This window comes from Staurois parvus, unplaced genomic scaffold (genome assembly GCF_062004578.1).
Source record: "Staurois parvus isolate SC_StPar_1 unplaced genomic scaffold, SC_StPar_1.0 ptg000564l, whole genome shotgun sequence".
Classification (NCBI taxonomy): domain Eukaryota; kingdom Metazoa; phylum Chordata; class Amphibia; order Anura; family Ranidae; genus Staurois; species Staurois parvus.
In genome coordinates, this window is record NW_028318360.1 from 484,023 (window position 1) to 503,448 (window position 19,426).

Below are 19,426 nucleotides of genomic sequence, written 5' to 3' on the forward strand. Positions count from 1 at the left end.
GTAACACTGAATGAGCGCTGCGATAGGTAGGAGGAGAACCAGGAGAGAGCAGAGTCTCTGAGACCAAGAGAGTGGAGTTTTTTGAGGAGGAGGGGATGGTTAACCGTATCAAAAGCCGCAGAAAGGTCAAGTAGTAAGAGTACGGAGTAGTGGCCATTGGTTTTAGCTGTTAGTAGATCATTAATGAGTTTTAGTAGGGCAGTTTCAGTGGAGTGGAGTGAGCGAAAGCCAGACTGTAAAGGGTCAAGAAGGTTGTTGTCAGTGAGGTGGGAGCTCAGGCGCTTGAAGACTAAGCGTTCTAGGAGTTTAGAGGTAAATGGCAGCAGGGAGATGGATCTTAAGTTGTTCAAGTTGGTGGGATCCAGGGAGGGCTTTTTAAGTATGGGAGTGATGTTTGCATGCTTTAGAGGGGTGGGGAAGGCACCATTAGAGAGGGTGACCGTAGTAGTTGTGAGGGGACAGGATCCAGGGGGCAGGTAGTGAGACGGGCTTCTGAGAAAACCTTAGTGACCTCTTCAGTAGTAGCAAGGTCAAAAGAGGAAAGTGTTGAGGGAGGTTTAGTATAAGGTATGCTAAGTGGGATGGATGTCTGTGCAGTGGCGATGCCCCTACGAATTGCGTCAATCTTGTTTTTTAAATGATTTGCAATTTCGTGAGCAGTGAGTGAGGTACTGGGTGGAGGTGGAGAAAGTAGAGAGTTAAAAGTAGAACCTGGGTGAAGCAGCCCCAGACCACGTGGAGATTGATTGAGAGCAGAGCCTTGTTACCACCACCTCAAGACGTCAATAGACCCAGAGACATAATCTGTAGACTACACAAGTACGCAGTAAAGGAAGCCATAATAACTGCCATGTGAGGAAATCAGTATATTGATTTTGATGGTACGAGACTCTCCTTCTTCCCTGATCTGTCCAAACGCACTCTTATGATGAGGAGGGCTCTTGGCCCAGTGCTGGCTTTTCTGTGACAGGAGGGAGAGACGTACAACTGGGGATTCCCATTTGTCTTACCGCACGCAAAAATGGTTAGTCTGCTACCCTCTGCAATAAGGATGAACTCTCCAACTTCATAGAACAGCTGGAACTTCCTTCTATGGACTTTCCGAACTGGATATTCTCAGGAGATATTCCCATGCCACGACAACAGGAACAATGGCAACCTGCCCTTCAACGATCCCATCACAAACAGCAGCACAGGCATGGTGTGCCTCCAGAGGCCTCAAGCCAGGCACCATGATGAGGATCCCTACTTTCTCCCGCTGTTGAATCTGCTAGCTTTTAATTTCTTTTCTATATTTACCCTTTTGTGCTTCCTTGAGTGAGTTTATTCTGACATACTGCCTCTGCATTTGTTGAGCGGGGATTTTTGCACCTTCTCGCCCCGGGGGTGGCATTAGCACTACCTTTTTCATGCCCAACTACTTCCCCCAAATAGGTTCGTCTACAACATGTGGAGACTTTACTGTGTTTTACAGACTTCTGAGGGGACTCGGCTGCAGACCCAGGATGGGGGGCATCCGGTTCCCCTATTCACATTACATACGTGTTGCAATTTTCAGTAGTTGTATGCTGTTTCCTTGTTCTTCTCAATTCTGTTCTAGTTTTTTTTAACCTTGGTTTGGTTTGGTCAACTGGATAAATGGCAGTGCCTGCTGTTGAATATAGAAGAGTATGCATTTACCTTGCTTGCCTTCCCTTGGAGTGCGTCTTCTACCATACCTAGATTGATTACTACTACCTGCGTGTACCATGACTTTGAAATTTAAACTAATCTCCTATAATGTAAGTGGGCTTTGTTCACCACAAAAATCATGGAAATTATGGCAGGAATTTTGCCAACTGAAGCCACATATTGCATTACTCCAGAAGACGCACTACATGGTAACCTCTGCACCTATGCTACCACAGTCGGCATTTGATCAATGGTACCTTTGCCCCTCTCCCGTTTCAAAGGCAAGAGGAAAAGCGATAGCTATCCACAGGACATGTTCCTTCATCCTAACCTCACAAGTTCAAGACCCCGATGGAAGATATATTTTTATACTTATTTTTATACAGCGCTGAGCAAACGCTTTGGCGCTATATAAATACTGTATAATAATAATAATATTTTCATTAAAGGTACTATACAGGGTATGGTAATTATTATAGCTAATCTGTATGATCCCAATATCCACACCATCAATTTTCTCTCTAGCACCCTGGGGAAATTACTTGAGTTTAAAGGAGGGCTTTTTACTCCTGGGTGGAGACTTTAACTTACCACCCAACCCTCAGTTGGACACATCATCAGGAAAGCACTCTTTCTCCTTTAAAGCCCTGAAACACTTCAAAACACTTCTGTAAACCCTCCATCTAGTTGATTGTTGGAGATCTAGGATTGCTAACACTATAGATTATAGTTACTATTCCACTACAAATAACTTGTATTCCAGACTGGACCTCCTGTATGTGGACCAGTATCACCTTCATAAGATCTGTAACGTTAATATAGGTCAAATAACGATATCTGATCATGCCTCGGTGGCTGTGCTTCTGACAAGCTTACACTGCCAAGACTGGACTTGGAGGTTAAAAGAATCACCTTCTGGATGACAGCAAAGTACTGACAGACTGTGAATCAGCCATTAAGATATACTTTGAATTGAACACCTCTGATGAACACAGGCGGTTTGGGAGGGCCACAAGGCAGTGCTCTGTGGTGCACTGATCACGAATGGCTCTAGGATAAAGATGGAAAAAGTTACGGAGATCACTGACCTACTTACTGAAATACAGACATTAGAGCGTAGGCATAAATGCCTTCTTCAACCATCGGACATTACCACATTATCGGTGCTGAAACTCCATCTCTCTGAATGCCTTGAAAGTAAAGCTAGAAAAAAGCTCCACTACTATGCCCATAGATTTTGTGAACATGGGAACAAATGTGGCCGCCTGTTGGTACAGACACTGAGAAAGAAACACAACCTCTGCCATGTTCATAAACTGATGGTACGAGATAGGCACATATATAGCAAATTAATTTAGATCCTACTATCTTTCCCTATACAATCTCAAACCTTCGCCAGACCTTCTGTCCGAATACAGACCGCGTATTCTTATACAACAATACCTAACAAATGTGGCATATCCTAGCCTTTCTGCAGCAATAGTTAGGGAATTGGAAAGGCCCATAATGCCTTTAGAAACAGCTACAGTTATACTAGGCCTTCCTACTGGGAAAAGCCAGATGCTTATCACAAAAAAAACTGTCACATCTTTTAGTGCAGCCTCTCTGCCAGTGTTTCAATACCATCTCCTCAGACAACCCTCTCCCCAAGGAGTCGTTGCTGGCCCATATAGTGGTTATAAACAAGCCAGGCAAAGACCCAACATGCTGCCAAAATGACCATTCCATTTTCCTGTTAAACACCAATACGAAAATTCTATCAAAGATTTTAGCCATCAGGTTAAAGGATCTCCTTCCTACGGTCATTCTCCCTGATCAACCGGGTTTCATAATGGGCAGAGAAACCAGAGACAATACTATCAGAGCCCTCAACATTCTTCACTGGACCCGCCATGGCCTGAATCAAATCACTTATTTAATATTGTCAACAGATGCCGAAAAAGGCCTTTGACAGGGTGGAGTGTCTGTTCCTGGAGGAGACCCTGCTTAGACTAGGCTTTGGACAGAAAAGGATGGGCTGGATTTGGCCCTTTATCATAATCCTGAAGCTAGAGTGAAGGTAAATGGGATACTCTCTCAACCATTTAGCATCCACAGTGGGACTAGACAAGGGTGTCCACTGTCCTCTGTTATTCGCCCTGGTGTTGGAATCGCTCTTGAGGAAGATCAGGCAGAACAGCGATATTAAAGGAGTTTTCACTGGTTCAAGGGAACATAAACTATGGGTTTATGCTGATGACATTTTATTTTATGTCTCTCAACCCCTACTACTTTACCCATCTTGATGTCTGAGTTACAATGGTATGGGAATTTGTCCAATTTCTGTATTAATTAGGTACATCTGAAATTCTTCTGGTGACAATCCCACTAGACCTGATTCCACAATTTAAAACAGGCTTCCCGTTCAGTTGGAAAACACACACTCTCTCCTACTTGGGCACACATACTTCTCCAGATCTTAAACTGCTGTACACCTCTAACTTTGGCATACTTCTACAGGCTATAGAAAGAAACCTGAAGACTTGGCAGAATACTATGCTAACGTGGTTAGGACATATAAACATCATCAAAATGGCTATTCTGCCAAGAATCCTTTATTTGTTCTATACAATACCCATTAGGTTACCCCCCTTATTTAAAAAAAAAATCTGCAGATTATTCACAACATTTATTAGGCAGGGGAAACAACCTAGATTGGCTTACTCCTTGCTTTCGTAGACATAAGGAAGATGGAGACGTTGGCCTGCCTGATGTTCACCTATATTACTAGGCAATGGTCCGAATCCTCAATTGTATTGTATGTATTACTCATTTGAAATGGACAAAATGGACCAAAATCAACCCATGCATCAAGCCACCTAATTCCTGCTAACCAGGAAGTTTTTTCGGACACTGTACAGGTGCTTCTACTTGGTATGAGACACTCTCTTGAGTGAGCACAATTTCTTGTGAATCCTGTATAAACACCGTTCACTGGCCGATATAAGGCTGCTTTATCTGCACTTAAGAGCTCTGATATTGCATACCCAGTAGACCATATTATGTTTTTGTTTTATGTTATTTTTCCTTTCTAAACATTTCTTTCTACTCTAAGGTCGATCATTTGTACTTCATATTATGACATCTATTGATTATGGAGATCCTCCTTTGCAATCCTCTGGTAAATGGCTGTAATGCTGTGTTAGGAGGATTATAACATCAATGCTGTCTCCTATTTACATGTATGTACACAAGACACATGATTGCCTCTGATTGTTTCTTGGACCCATTGACTCGGCTAGGTCTTTTTTTCTTTATTTTTCTTTTTGCTCTTATTATTATTTTCGTTTTGTGCGTTCAAAAATTCTAATAAAAAGATTATACAAAAAAAAAAGAAAAGAAGTAAATAGCAGAGGAGCAGCTGCAAAGCATGCAGGGAATGCAGGAAGTTGTAGAAAGAGATGGCCAGGAGACAGGCAACAATCACAACGTGTAAGGAGATTTTACAAGTAAGTTAATATTGGACTGAAAGTAATAATTATTTGTGTTTGTATTGTCATTACAAGGCTGATGTTATAAAATTAAAGTCTATGCCATTACCAAAGTTTTCCTTGTGCTGTAATGTAACATGACATGTTCTGTAATGTAACAAGATTTTGTCTAACACCATTCAACAGAGGGGTAAATATGTATATTTTAGACATTACAAAACTAATTTTGTTACAAATAATGTTTTACTTGCCCGCTTGCTGCAAATTGCTTGGTGATCCATGGCATAATCTTCCAAAGAGAATGAATTGTTGCTGGGTGTTTCTGATAAGATATAAAATACATAACATTCTATTCTAGAAAATCATGTGCATTTATAATACTATAAAATACATTTAATCTGAAACACAATCAAAATATTCTCACTATGAGTTATCAGGAAAGGGATGAAAGCTAATTGTATATTACATAATCCACTGTAGGTATTTAAAAAAATAAAAATCACTCACTATTTATTCTTTATCAGACAACGATAATGCCATTTTCTTACAAAAATGATTTCTAAGGACTACACACTGGGCACTAAGGGTCAATTACAAAGATGTTAATGTAAAAATACAGACCAGTTGCCAAAACACGGCTAGTTTTGTAAAAGTCATTCTAATTTTGAGGAATTTGTTATTTAAAGCAGAGCTCCAGGCTCCCCCTAAAAAATTAACAGTCAACAGCTACAAATATACTATGTATCATTTAATATAAAGGCACTTACCTGTCGAGGAATCTAGCGATGTCCTCAACTGTGCCGATTTGTTCAGTCAGCTTACCTCACAGCTGGTTTCTTACTGGGCGCTGCGCTTTGTGAATGGGTCGCAGATTTCTGGGATCTGTGAGGTGTCCCAGAAGGCTGTAGTGATTAAGAAAAATGCTGAACTTCTGGTTCAGATTGCCGCAGTGATCTTACCCTGAAGTGGGAGCAGATACCTGTCAAAACCAGGTACCCACACCCCACCAAAAAGTGCCAAATGTGGCAGTGGAGGGGGGAGGATGCAGACAAGCTGATCTTCCCCTTTTGGGTGAAGTTCCACTTTAAGTGAGATGCTGCAGTTAAATTTAAAGTGTGTCTGTGGTCAAATGTAAATTCAAATATTAATTTCAACATTGTAGTTCAATTAATTTTAGCCTACTCCTAACAATCAAAACAATCTTGAAGTTTGTAAACTTACTTTGTAAAGATTCCCACACATATGCAGTGGGTATAGAAAATAATCACCCCCCTTTAAAATAATCACATTTTGTTGTTTTGCAGTCTGAAATGAAGACAGACACAGTTTTTGTTTTATCCAGCTGTAATTACTTATAACTTCCAAGTGAAAGATAGAACACCAACATGTCAGAAAAAATAAAAAAAGTTCAAAAACAGAATCACTGAGTTGGAAAAAGGATCACCCCCCTCCTAAAAATGACTTATAAACTCAATCTGGTGTAGCTAATCACCTTCTCAAAGGAACAGAAAGCCATTTGACTTTCAAATGTGAACAGCTCTGGTGATTTTGATTAGCTCAGTTTGAAAAGAGTTTTCCTGGAGCATTTCAGTCCCTGGTAGTGCAACTGAAGTAAACAATCAACTATGGGTGGCAAGGCACTGCCACACGATCTCTGGGATAAGTTGTGGACAGGCACAAGTCAGGCAATACAAAATAATTTCAAAGGGTTTATCAATGCCTAGAAGCAGATTGAAGTCTATTATTAAGAAGTGGGAGGTATTTGGTACAACACAGACCCTCCCTGGATCAGGACGTCCCTCCAAACTGGATGAAAGAGCCAGGAGGAAACTGGTCAGAGAGGCTACCAAGTGGTCTACAGCAGTTGCAGGAATTTATGACAAAAATTGGTCATTGTATGCAAGTGACAACATTATCACACATTTTCTAAAAATGAGGCTTGTATGGGAGGGTTGCAAGAAAAAAAGCCACTCAAGAAAGGCCACATGCAGCCAAAACACACCTTGAAGATTCTGAGGCCACATGTTTTATGGTCAGAAGTGATTAAATTCAATTATTTGTTCTCAACACTAAATTATATGAAGGCAGAAATCCAATACAGCTCATATCCAAATAACACCATTCCTACAGTAAAGCATGGAGGTGGTACTATCCAGTTATAGGGGTGACCATTACATTCTTGAGAAAAATCTGCTGCCCTCTGCCAGAAAGTTGTCAATGGGAAAAAGGTTTACCTTCCAACATGACAATGACCCAAAGAGCCCAGACATAAACCCCATTGAAAATCTGTGGAATGGCTTGAAGACTGCAGTCCACAAACAGTCACCATCAAATTTAACTGAACTTGAGCAGTTCTGCAAAGAAGGGTGGGCAAATACTGCAAAGTCTAGATGTGCAAAGCTAGTAGAAACAAATCCCAACAGACTAAAGGCTGGATTTAAAGCAAAAGGTGGTTCAACAAAATACTGTCACAAGGGGCTGATCCTTTTTCTGATACGTTGGTGTCAAAACTTGCACTTAGTAAATATAGCTGGATAAGACAAAAATGGTCTGTCTTCATTTCAAGCTGCAAAGCAACAAAATGTGATTATTTTAAAAGGGAGGTGATTCTTTTCTATACCCACTGTATTTTGGGCCAGTTTTCCTTTGATAATGAAAAAAAAATAAAAAATATGAGGAGATGTCCATTACCATTTACCAACAAATGAAAGCCCAATTTGTCCTGAAAAAAACAAGGTATAGTTCACTTGGATGCACAAAGTAGTTGATATGTATGGTTTTACTAACACAAAGTTGCAAAATTGTGCTTCAGCATTACCATTTGTTTTACCCTTAGGCATAACGAAGTTAACATACTGACTTGATTAAAGCGGAGCTCCAGTCTCCTGTAAAAAATAAAAATAAATGGGGAGCAGGGGTGAGTCAAAGCGGAACTTACCCTCTTGGGTGAAGCTCCACTTTAACTTCTCACTACACACAAAGCCAAGTCTATTATCAGTTTTGTCAGGTGTAAAAGTAAATGTTAATGTATCACCATCAGTTTGGTCCCTACATATGACATACATGAATCTCTACACAAATGCAACTTGAGATCTCACAACGTGTGTTTGAACAGTTCGATAAACAGCTGCTTATGGTTTCTGGAACTCACCAAACGTTTGGCGTTCATTTAGTGAATCAGAGGTTCCACTTTCAGAGCTGGACAGATGGATTTGCTCTTCCAATGAAGTGTTCTCAATGCTGTCATTCCAGATGTAGTCCACACAGGAGTAATCAGTCTCTAACAAGTTTCCTTTTGATTGTAAACTAACTGGTTGACAACTTTGTCTGGCGAAGTCAGAATTAACACTATTAATCTTTATATTATGAGTGTGTGTACATGTTTAGTTCAGCGTTTTTTGCCAATGCAATAGATAATCATGTACAGTGCCTTGAAAAAGTATTTAAACCCCTTGAAATTTTCCACATTTTGTCATGTTACAACTAAAAACATAAATGTATTTTATTGGGAACTTATGTGATAGACCAACACAAAGCAGCACATAATTGTGAAGTGGAAGGAAAAAGTGTGGCGTGCTTTTGTATTCAGCCCCTTTTACTCTGATACCCCTAACTAAAATCTAGTGGAATCAATTGCCTTCAGAAGTCACCTAATTAGTAAATAGAGTCCACCTGTGTGTAACAATCTCAGTATAAATACAGCTGTTCTGTGAAGCCCTCAGAAGTTTGTTAGAGAACATTAGTGAACAAACAGCATCATGAAGGCAAAGGAACACACTAGACAGGTCAGAGTTAAAGTTGTGGAAAAGTTTAAAGCAGAGTGAGATTCAATCCATCATTCAAAAATGGAAAAAGTATGACACAACTGCAAACCTACCAAGACATGGCCATCCACCTAAACTGACAGGCCGGGCAAGGAGATCATTAATCAGAGAAGCAGCCAAGAGGCCCATGGTAACTCTGGAGGAGCTGCAGAGATCCACAGCTCAGGTGGGAGAATCTGTCCACAGAACAACTATTAATCGTGCACTCCACAAATCTGGCCTTTATGGAAGTGTGGCAAGAAGAAAGCCATTGTTGAAAGAAAGCCATAAGAAGTCCCGACTACAGTTTTTTTTTTCCTTTTTGCACCCTTTTAATTTTTCATATGTGATTTTTTCAAATTTTTTTCTTGCTTTTCCTTTTTTTCCTCTTTCACACACTCATGTTTTAATCTCTATTCAGTTTATTAAATAAAGTATTTTTTATATATATATATATATATATATATATATATATATACACACACACTTCATTAGTATTTTCTTTAATGTTTTCAATATTTTTGCTTTTTTCATCCTTTGTTTTTATTTTATATTTATTCTCCTTTCATCTTTATTTTCGTTTTGATTTATTCTTTTTCTTAGTCACTTTGGAAATTCTAGTTGTTTTATTCTTTTCATGTTTAAAACACACTTTTTTCCTATGTCAAATAAATGCTTGCTCAAGACTTTATTATTATGTTTTCTTCATTACTCCTTTCTCACACCACCTGCACACACACCTGCTTCCATGGCCAATTATGCTATATGTAGCTCTTGGGCTGGTAATTCACCAAGCCTCTGTAACCAAGACCCCTATGGGTGGAGTGAAACACGTCAGAGGGCGTGGCCAGAGTTATGGCTGAGGCCATCCTACTACATCCCGTTCTTTTCTGACTCTTGGGGTTTGGCTTGAGCGGCGTCCATCCAAGACTTGAAAATTGCCATTCACAGACGCTTTCCATCCAATCTGACAGAGCTTGAGCTATTTTGCAAAGAAGAATGGGAAAAAATGTCCCTCTCTAGATGTGCAAAGCTGGTAGAGACATCCCCAAAAAAGACTTGCAGCTGTAATTGCAGCGAAAGGTGGTTCTACAAAGTATTGACTCCGGGGGGCTGAATACAAATGCATGCCACACTTTTCAGAAATGAATTTGTAAAAAATTGTGAAAAACATTTATCACTTTCCTTCCACTTCACAGTTATGTGCCACTTTGTGTTGCGCTATCACATAAAATTCCAATAAAAAACATTTACATTTTTGGTTGTAACATGACAAAATGTGGAAAATGTCAAGGGATATGAATACTTTTTCAAGGCACTGTATATGCAAAAAATGGTTTCTGCCCATATGCTGCAGATAAACACATATAAATATCTACAGGGACACACATTGCATATACAATGGGAAAATAATTAATTGATCCCCTTCAGATTCTGTAAGTTTGCCCACTTACACAGAAATGAAGGGTCTATAATTTTTTATCATAGGTGTATTTTAATTGATAAAGACAGTATATCAACCACAAATCTATAAAAAACACGATACAAATATTATACATTGAGTGGCAGTTCAGTGAGTAAAATAAGTATTTGATCTCCCTACCAACCAACAATAATTCTGGCTCCCACAGACTGGCTATGTGCTCATGTGGTACACAGATTAGTCCTGTCAATTTAAGAATGTGCTCCTAAGATCGCTACAGTGCAGCCGCCCATTTCTGGGGAGTAGTTCATGGATGTCCTCCTAGAACCCTGCCCCCTGGGGCATGCTCTGTGACCTCTGTGTCCTTTGGACACAACTAACTACAGATCGGGGAAAAAGGCCAATCACAGTGGCCCTTTACCATGTGATCAGCTGTGTCTAATCACAGCTGATCGCATGTAAACAGACTTGCAGTCCTTTCCTCATACGCTGCATCTATGTGAGGAAAGGAGAGCAGATAAACAGCAAAGCTGTCAGTATATTGTTTACACTGATTATCAGTGCAGCCCCATCAGCGCAGCATATCAGTGCCATCTCATCAGTGCAACCAATCAGTGTCCATCAGTGATGAAGAAAAAATACTTATTTGCAAAATTTTATAACAGAGACAAAAGAAAAACCTTTTTTTCTCAAATTTTCAGTCTTTTATTGTTTGTTTAGCAAAAATAGAAGCTCTATCTGTCTCAAAAAAATCATACAAATGTCATATGGGTGCAGTGTTGCAAGACCACACAATTGGCATTCAAAGTGTGACAGCACTGAAAACTGATAATTGGCCTGGGCAGGAAGGGGATTAAAGTGCTCAGTATTGAAGTGGTTAAGCTTGTGTCTGTGCTAGCAATTGTCTTCTGAATGTACACTTATGCATGCATGCACAGTAAGTAGAACAGTAAACACATGTATTTCAACCAAATTTAGCTGCTTATCAAGGCAGACCTTGACCTATCAAGGGGAATGTTTAGAGCACAAGGCCCGCAGGCCGATTCCCAAACCAGATCATTTCATGTGGCCCTTGCACCTCTCCTGCAGCGGCGGCACCCCTCTTGTCCCCGTCCCACCTTGTCGGACGTGAGGTGAGATAGGGGACAAAACTCCTCCACCAGATCCTGCGCCGCTCTGTGTAGCCACAGCCCCCCCTCGTCTCCGCCTCCCCTGGTCTTAGCATTCCTCCTCCAGACCCCTACCCAGCTCTGCCCCCAGCTTCATCAGCAGCACAAGGTAAGGGGGGTGTACTGTGATGTAAGGTAGGGTAGCAGACTCAGCTTTTGATGGTGGAGGGACTCTTGACATCTGATGTAAAGGGGGATGGGCTGCGCTGGACATCTGCTAATAAATTTATGAGCATAATACCAATGCCAGTTAAAAGCAATACACTTTCTTGTGGATACCACCAGCAGTATGTGACTCTCCTTTTCAGACTTGCACCATCTGCTACAGGAGTGTGAGTGGGCTCTGTGCTTGTCTGCACCTGCCTTTCACAGCTTAAGTCTTAGGTTATTAATAAAACCAGTGATAATTGAATGCAGAGGCAATCATTTAATCTAATAAGGAGTAGATACATTTATTTAGTCTTAGAGATACAACTGGCTCTATGAGGGCAACCATAAGGCTGATGCTGGTCTAGAGAGAAGTCCCAGGGAAGCACTAAGGCATCAACTCCCACAAACCATCCATTGGGTTCAAGGGTAGGAATGTCTTTAACACTACGTTTCTTCTGTTGAAGATATACCTGATACGTCCCCCATCTGGCACTTCAAAGAAAAACCTCTCAATTTATGAACAACTTATTCCAAAGCAATTTATGTTTCTCAGGAGGTCTACATAATAATTCAGAAATCCCTTGAGATGAACTGCTGAATGGGAACTAATTTGATCCTTTGCAGATGAAAGAAACTCTGAGACAAAAGATATCAGATGGGAAGAGTAGCTGCCTGAAATACATAAGGCTTTTGCAACAACCTTGAGTTCCCGAGTTTAGGATGAACTCTAAGCTCATATCTTGGGCCTTGAGTTGTGGGCAACTAAATTGTTAAGGTAAGCACCCTAGCAAAGGAACTGGCATTCCACCATTCCAGACTTCTGTGAACCAGAAGAAAAACAGCCCATGAAAACTAGGGATTTCTGATCCAAGCCCCAGACAGACAGAAAAAAAAAAGGATTCTCTTAGCAGGAGTTTAACAGGATTTCCCTTTAATATTTGTTGTTATTTTCAATAGATACTTTAATTTCACAATCTGTTTTCTAATTTAGATCACATAATTCTGTTCATAAATCTTATATTATACGTCTTTTAATATTTTTAATAATTAATTTATGTTAACAGTTTAGCTATAGAAAGGGCCTAAAGTAATGAAAAATAATTTACCTATGGGTAACTTCCCGATGGTATATTTCGGTGCAAACATTTTCATTATCACTTTTGCAGACCTGGTCTGGGAAAACAAGTAATACAGCTAATGATCTCCAGAGCAGACAAAAATGTAGATTTGCTATAAAATACAGTCTACATGAAATATCTGTAATGGGAAAAACTATATTTCGCTAGGCAGACCTATCAAATTATAACCTGTGCAGTTGGAAGGTGACTTAAAAAATTCAAACAGGCCACCCCCTCTGTCTACCCAGTATGTCGCAGACCATATCACCATCACTTTTTTATACTGGATGTAGCTAATAACTTTTATTAAAACATTAACCCCCCTGGTGGTATTCCCGAGTGTAGATCGGAGTAAAGTTTCAGTGCCACAAGCGGTAACCCTGAGCTACACTCAGGCTTACCATGCGGCGCAGCTCCGCGATCCCTTCTGCACTTACCTTGTCCTGCGCTCCCGTGATGTCCCTCCTGCAGTGTGCCCGGCAATGTAATCCGGAGGATGCCGGCATCTGTCTTCTGGGTTCCGTCCCCTGCGAGCGTCGGGACGTACGGGGGACGGAACAGCGGGAAATTTGAAAATGACAAAAAGTGACATTCACTAAAATCACATAGTAAAACATTACTGTATCAAACCATTTCACATACATTTTGTCCCGAGTGCTTTGTCCTGTGCCTTGCCTGCATTTTTACTGTTCTTATTGCCTGGAAACTGAGAAACGTCCATGGTGTCCAAAGAGCGTCCCTTTAGGTCAAAAGCAGTTTTAGACCAGCTAGAGAACAGCGATAGTAAATCAGAACCACTTGCAGAACTGAGTGATGATTTGTGGGGAAATTCGTCATCAAACACTGAAAACTATTGTGCGACTTTGCTCAGTGATATGCGAACTTGACGCTATATTTCAAATTTCAGTGTTTTTGGTTTGAATATATTATTGAATTAAATGTATTATTATTATTATTTTTTATGATTATTTATTAAATTATAATTTATGATTTCGTGTTTCAAGTTTTATCATACTCGGGATGTTTACTAAACTCTTGTTCAGACAGATTTCAGTGAGTTATTCCTAAGAATTACAGGTCTACAATATAAAACACCAAATTTCCATACAAAATAATGGTACTGCTTTCAGCACCAAAAATCAGAAATAATCATACCTCTAGGAAGGTTAAGGTCTTTTAAGGTGGAATTCTATCACTTTTTAACGTGGTTGTAAACCTCAGACATGAAATATGAACAAAGCATATCCCTCTATAGTGTGTGCTTGTCTCAATTTAGAGTACTGTGGGGTTGAGTTACTGAAAATTGAAAGTGCAAAATCTGGTGCAGCTCTGCATAGAAACCAGTCAGCTTCCAGGTTAATTTTGTCAAAGCTTAATCGAACAAGTTCAAGTTAGAAGCCGATTGGCTGCCATGCAAACATGCATCAGATTTTCCATTCTACAGTTTTACTACATAAACACCTAGGTGTCATTTCTGTCTGCTGCTTTGTTCCTCTGCTATCAGCATGAATCATGTCTGACAAGTTTTCCTGACACCAAGGGAAAATGGTGACAGGGAAGGTAACTCCAGCAGATTGACAGCCTCAGCTCTGTTCCTGTGTGCTGTGTGAAGGGGGTGTGCCCCTTCCTCACTGCATTCTGCAGAGTGTGATTTTAGCTCTCCTTCCCCTTTTTTCTGAACTCTCAGACAAACTTTTAAATTCAGCACTTTCAACAGATGTAGAGAAGAGAAGATGGCAGATAAACATGTCCAACTTATGTAGGAGGATTTTCTTCATCTCTGTGTACCACCTGAGGCCAGTCACTTTACAGGGTATATGTAAGGGGTTACAACCAATTTAACTAAAATTACCACAAATTCAAAATGTACTAGTTTTTTAGTCAAGTGACTATAAAAAATTTAACTTTTACATTTCTATACGATATGTAACATGGTGGACCCTTTTTTGTTTACCGGTCAATTCTCAACCAGTAGCTCAAAATCAAATTTCTACAGTCGAAGGATTCATGCAGTTGCATGTCAATTTTAACTCATTTCTGCTCTGTTTAGACAGGAATAGGAAGAATCAGAGAGATACTAAAAGCAAAAAGCTCCTGCTGTGCTTCTTGTATAAAAAAAAAAAATGTTGGTAACAACCCATGCAATCCATACATACAAAAACCAAAACAAATAAGTTCAGAAATTAGGTTATTTGTAATAAAGTGGAACGGCAAAAGGGAAAAAGTATTGGACATGCTAACTAAAATTTATTTAATACTTCATACAAAATCCTTTGTTGGTAATGACAGCTTCAAGACACCTCCTGTATGGAGAAAATAGTCACATGCATTGCTCAAGTGTGATTTTGGCCCATTCTGCCACAAAAACAGTCTTCAAATCTTGAAGGTTCCATGGGGCTCATCTATGAACTCTGAGCTTTAGTTTTTTCCATACATTTTCTATTGGATTCAGGTCAGGTGATTGGCTGGGCCCTTCCAGCTGCTTTATTGTCTTTCTTTGTGAAGCATGAGGGTGGTAACATCATGCTTTGGGGGTGCTTTTCTGCGAAGGGGACAGGAGGACTGCACTGTATTAAGGAGAGGATGAATGGGGCAATTTATTGTGAGATTTTGAGCAACAACCTCCTTCCCTCAGTCAGAGCATTGAAGATGGGTCATGGCTGGGTCTTCCAACATGACAACGACCCGAAGCACACAGCCAGGATAACCAAGGAGTGGCTCCGTAAGAAGCATATCAAGGTTCTGGAGTGGCCTAGCCAGTCTCCAGACCTAAATCCAATAGAACATCTTTGGAGGGAGCTGAAACTCCGTGTTGCTCAGCGACAGCCCTGAAACCTGACAGATCTAGAGGAGATCTGTGTGGAGGAGTGGGCCAAAATCCCTGTTGCAGTGTGTGCAAACCTGATCAAGGATTACAGGAAACAGGTGTTCAAATACTTCTGTTCAGCAGTGCAAGATAAATAAATTCTTTAAAAATCATACAATGCGATTTCCTGAAATTTTTTTAAAAATTCTGTCTCTCAGAGTGGGAATGCACCTATAATGTGAATTTCAGACCCCTCCATGATTTCTAATTGGGAGAACTTGCAAAATCGTAGGGTGTTCAAATACTTTTGTTCCTCACTGTATATATATATATATATATATATATATATATATATATACAGTTGTGGCCAAAATTATTCAACCCCCACTGAAATTGAGTGTTTTGGCCAGTTTGACATTGCTTTTGATCATTCAGTCATCTTGCTTACATTTACATTAAAGAGGCACTTGTAGGTCAGACAAATATAACATAACAGTTATAATGAAATAACCACAAATGTCTTTTCTGTGCTCACAGCATTATCAGTTTTATTCAACCCCCAAGTGACATTCAATCTTAGTACTTAGTACAGCATCCTTTTACAGTTATAACAGCTTTTAAACGTGAAGCATAGCTTGACACAAGTGTCTTGCAGCGATCTACGGGTATCTTCGCCCATTCTTCATGGGCAAAGGCCTCCAGTTCAGTCACATTCTTAGGCTTGCGCACTGCAACTGCTTTCTTTAAGTCCCACCAGAGGTTCTCAATCGGATTTAAGTCTGGTGACTGCGATGGCCACTCCAAAATGTTCCAGCCTTTCCTCTGCAACCATGCTCTAGTGGACTTGGAGGTATGCTTGGGATCATTGTCCTGTTGAAAGGTCCAACGTCTCCCAAGCCTCAGGTGTGTGACGGACTGCATCACGTTTCCATCCAATATCTCCTGGTACTGAAGAGAATTCATGGTACCTTGCACACGCTGAAGCTTCCCTGTACCTGCAGAAGCAAAACAGCCCCAAAGCATGATTGACCCTCCACCATGCTTCACAGTAGGCAAGGTGTTCTTTTCATCATAGGCCTTGTTCTTCCTCCTCCAAACATAGCGTTGATCCATGGGCCCAAACAGTTCTAATTTTGTTTCATCAGTCCACAGAACACTATCCCACAACTTTTGTGGTTTGTCCACATGGCTTTTGGCATACTGCAGTCGACTCTTCTTATTCTTTGGAGACAGCAAGGGGGTACGCCTGGGAGTTCTGGCACGGAGGCCTTCATTACGCAGTGTGCGTCTTATTGTCTGGGCTGAAACTTCTGTACCCACATCTGACAAATCTTTTCTCAGTTCCTCAGCAGTCACACGGGGACTTCTCTCCACTCTACGCTTCAGGTAGCGCACAGCAGTCGAAGTCAGCATCTTCTTTCTGCCACGACCAGGTAGCGTTTCAACAGTGCCCTTTGCCTTGAATTTGCGAATGATGCTTCCTAAGGTGTCTCTTGGTATGTTTAACATCTTTGCAATCTTCTTATAGCCATTGCCCTTCCTGTGAAGAGAAATCACCTCTTCTCTTGTCTTCCTGGACCATTCTCTTGCCTTCACCATGTTTGTAACCACACCAGTAAATGTCTAGAAGGAGCTGAGTATCACAGTCATTTTAAAGCTGCCTAATTGGTGCTTATTATGCTTGATTGCTGCTCGGTGACATCCACAGGTGTTTTCAATACCTGATGGAAAGCACCTGTATGAACCTCTGTTCTTCAGAGTGGTAGTCTTTAAGGGGTTGAATAATTGTGGCAATGAAGAAACCACATAAGAACCATTTACTACTGTATTACATAAACAATTGATGTCATTTTAGTTGCATTTGGGTAGTTACAACGTCCTTGTAGGATTTGATTCTGAATACAATTCCAAATGTACACTATAGTCCCTAAACCCCTTTACAGCATTGGGGGTTGAATAATTTTGGCCACAACTGTATATATACAGTCAGGTCCATAAATATTGGGACATCGACACAATTCTAACATTTTTGGCTCTATACACCACCACAATGGATTTGAAATGAAACGAACAAGATGTGCTTTAACTGCAGACTGTCAGCTTTAATTTGAGGGCATTTACATCCAAATCAGGTGAACGGTGTAGGAATTACAACAGTTTGCATATGTGCCTCCCACTTGTTAAGGGACCAAAAGTAATGGGACAGTTGGCTTCTCAGCTGTTCCATGGCCAGGTGTGTGTTATTCCCTCATTATCCCAATTACAATGAGCAGATAAAAGGTCCAGAGTTCATTTCAAGTGTGCTATTTGCATTTGGAATCTGTTGCTGTCAACTCTCTAATAAACACTTTGGGGTGAATTCGCTGACACAGCTGTGCTCTGTTTTGCTTTGGTTAAATTGGTTCTAAAGCCTCCAGGCTTTTTTACCTCAATGCATTCTATGCATTAAGGTAAAAATAAAATCTGTGGTACAAACTCCCCCCTCACCCCTCCTTATACTTACCTGAGCCCCATCGCAATCCAGCGCTGTGTATGAGAGCTGCGGCTTCCTCTGATTGGTTGAGTCAGAGCTTGTGACATCATCAGCCCACCTCTCTGACTCAGCCAATCAGAGGAAGCGTTATATTCATTGATAGAATATATCGCCATCTCTGAATGACTGAGCGCTGCTGTGTTAGACTCTACTGTGATCCGGGTATGAGATTGGAAGTCTCGGCTTGCTCGTGGAACACAGTGCAGTGTTCTGTATATAACATCAAGCAGCCTCATAGGTTAGTGAGACAGTTTGTATGGGACAAGCTGGCCCAAACAAACTATGTAAAGTATATCAAAATGTGGAGATCAGCTTTAATTTGAAACCTGCTGTGAGTTTCCTGCACTACAATCTGGTGTGAACAGGCCCTTATAATAAGCTAGAAAAGGGAAAAAAAATGTAAAAACATGTATTTAGCCTGTATAATGTGTAACATATTTAGCATAATACGATTTCAAATATTTCAGAAAGTTATTTTCTTCTGTTCATCCTTATTTTTAAAAAATGCCACATTATCCTATGTATCACTAAATGAACGTAATACAATAGCATTATATCATACACTATTATATTTACAAAGATCAAGTTATACAACATAGAAATCACAATAGCAAATAGCGCCTTTTTATTTTTTTCTTTAATCATGCAGTATATTAGGATATTTTGCCTTTATTTTCTGAGCAGCCAATTTTACAGAGTATTTATCAGACTTATTAAAAAAGAACAACTGATGATGTATACATTGTGAAAAAAAGTTGTTCTAAAGCACTGTAAGGCTCTCCTATATTATGTCCATGTCAAGGTGATTTGTTGTTTCTGTCCCTTAGAGTACTGTAGATCAGCGTTTTTCAACCACTGTGCCACGGCACACTATATTGCCTGGTGTGCCGTGGGAAAAATTGCAATTTCATCCGTAACATGTGGCCTCGGCTCACAAATAGACCAATCATTAGAAGAGCAATGGGCAAACTACGGCCCGGCGGACCTTTTAATCCGGCCCGCGGAGCGTGATACTGTCAGGATGATCTGTCCCCCTCGACGTATCTGCGCATGTGCCGGAGATCGCCGATCGGCTGCTAATGCCTGAAACTGGCACATGCGCAGATACGTCGAGGGGGACAGATCCTCATAGGAGACAGATTTTCATGCTACACCGGAACGGCGAGAGGAACGCGCGGAGCAAAGGTAAGTGAATTGACACAGGGGGGGCTTGGGGACTTAATATGGGGGATGAATTAATATGGGGGATGAATTACTATGGGGGATGAATTACTATATGGGGG